Genomic DNA, 2,506 nt, shown 5'->3' with positions numbered 1-2,506 from the left:
GGGGGGGGGGGGCTCCGTACTCCACACTCTCCGGCCCTGCACCACCTGTTCTCATGACTTCCCCGTCCTTTACCCCATTGACCGACACAAATCGTGGGAAATCGAGCGAGCTCCTCTCTCCTTTACCTTGATTATCTTTTCGGAGCCACAGGGTGTGTAACAAGTAGGCATCTTCTCAAGGCTGTCCAATTATAGCACGGAAATTCATGGGATCACATGTACCTCGGGTATGTCAAATTATTCAGGCTAATTAATTTTATCGCGCTTCGTATAACGCAACCTCGAAACATTCAAGCGTCTCATGATAATAAGTTACTAGAATGTACGTAGGGGTAGGTATGGTAGGACTGGCATCCATTCGGGAAGTAATATCGTCAGTACGATTCTAAAATTATATAACGATTGCCTATAAAATTCCACCAATTCAAGGTGGGAAGGTCCATCTTACCCCATGTACCCCTATTCCCCAATTGTTTGTTATCGATGTCTTTATACCCATCAATCCATAGTCGACTATTACTATTCTTAGATCCAACAAACTGCCTGCGTGATGCCTGCTATACTGTCACCAAGGGAATCGCGTTATTTGAGCCGTCAAGCTCAACAGGCACAAGTGCCAAAGCCGAATCGTTAGAGCCAAGCTTTAATTCGCAGTGGGAAGCGAAGCGGAAGGCTCCCGAAGTCGCCGGCGGAGCGGCAACGTGCTGATCAGAACTGTCAGGTTATTGTCTCCCATTTAATAGACTTCAGCCCGCGGAATACATTAAACTGAATTAAATGCCGTTACAGTTGCATTAACTCGGTTAAGCCAATGCATAATAGAGCCAGTCCGAAGCTTCTGATGTCTCCGCACTGTCGCCCAGATGTCGAAACACCATTGAATAATGTAGAAACGTCATCGATTTAGGATCGCGAATTAATAAAAAAGAAAATATCTACAGATACCTGTCTTACCGACGTAACGTTAAAAGAATAACCAGGAATCCAAATCTCCGAGCGGAATCGAAATAATTAAGGGTCCTTTCTTGCTACATATTACATTAAAGACCAGACACGCCTAATTAACTTGGCTTCCGTTTCTTCTTTCGACTTTCTCTTTCCCCCGCCCCCTTGGCAACCCCCCTCCACAATCAAAGCATCTATCTTCCTTTCATCGATTAGTCACTTGCGATTTCTGCCGGAACGATGAACTCGCCTGCAATCCCTCAGCCGTCGCGACGCGTCGCGTCACATGTTTTCCTTCGATTTTACGAAATTTATTTCCGAAGCAATAGGTACGTACAAGATGGCGGTCCCCATGTGGGAGAAAGAGTCCACGTAGCGTTATTGGAATAGAGGTTTTTCACCAATGACCCAAGGCACTTCCGGTTCTGTGCGAATGGTAGCGGTAGTGACGTGGTTAACGGACAACAACGGTCGATCAATTAGCCGTTTCCGATATTCATTCTATTGGGGTGTGGGGCAGGTGCCCGTCTGACTAAATAAACGTGGTGTCAGTCAGCGTCCGAGAGAGAAATAGGCAAGGATCGCGCTTGATTCGACACCCACGGATTTCATGCGTGTAGTATGGTCCATACTAATAGAGTGGAATCATTATTTATAATGTGCGTATATGTATAATATATGTGTATATCCATATATTTTTACTAAGGGATGCGGACGACTTCTTTTACGAAGTGACTATTTTGAGGATAAGTGGCTGTTTTGGGGACCATGAAGCGAAATTTCACACCAAATTTGTTTACATTTTTGTTTCAATTTTACGCATCCAGTATTTGTGATGGGCTTAGAAATGTTTCGTTACGTTAGATTAGCTCAAAACTGCAATGCTGTGATGTCTCAAGGTAGTGGTATTTTTTTTCTTTTTTTTTTCTAAATAGTATTATCTTGCTATTGTGAAAGATCCTTAATTTTTCGTATCCCCAAAGTATCCCTTACTCAAGTTTATATTGTGACGTGATTTTTCGAATCACGGTCCCAAGGCAACTCCGGTTACCGATACAGATAACGTTCTCGATTTCTGGTTCCTCTCGGGTCGCCACCCTGCTCTGAAGCTACGCTCTCGGGTTGATTCGTACAGTTATGTCAAGGCTCTCGTAAGATTTCGTCATTGTTTAGTTGAGGTCGAGGTGCTCGAATCTGCCGTGGGGAGATGGTCTCGACGTACCGAGTTGCCCGGCAGAGGAGACGACCCGACGGAGACGTCTCCGCGGACCGGCAGAAGCCCGGGTGAGATACCGGCGCCCCGCTGGAGGTGGGCAAAGGGCTGTAGAGCGGGCGGAGGTAGTTTTGATACGGTTAAGGGCAGGGGAGGAACCTCCTGCCCGAGTTAAGGACGTGGTGCCCAGCTGTCACCCGATGTCCTGGGGAAGCGGCCGTGTAGGATCTCCAGGAGTTACGTACCGATTCGTTAAGGAACGCTCTCGATTTGGTTTAAAGGGGCGACTGGAAGGAGATAGAAGAGTTATCGGTTATAAGGCTCTCGACCAATCAGAATGATTAGTTC

Source organism: Cephus cinctus, unplaced genomic scaffold, assembly GCF_000341935.2.
Source record: "Cephus cinctus unplaced genomic scaffold, Ccin1 Ccin1_scaffold0132, whole genome shotgun sequence".
NCBI classification, from domain to species: domain Eukaryota; kingdom Metazoa; phylum Arthropoda; class Insecta; order Hymenoptera; family Cephidae; genus Cephus; species Cephus cinctus.
Note: the sequence above shows the minus strand (reverse complement) of the source record.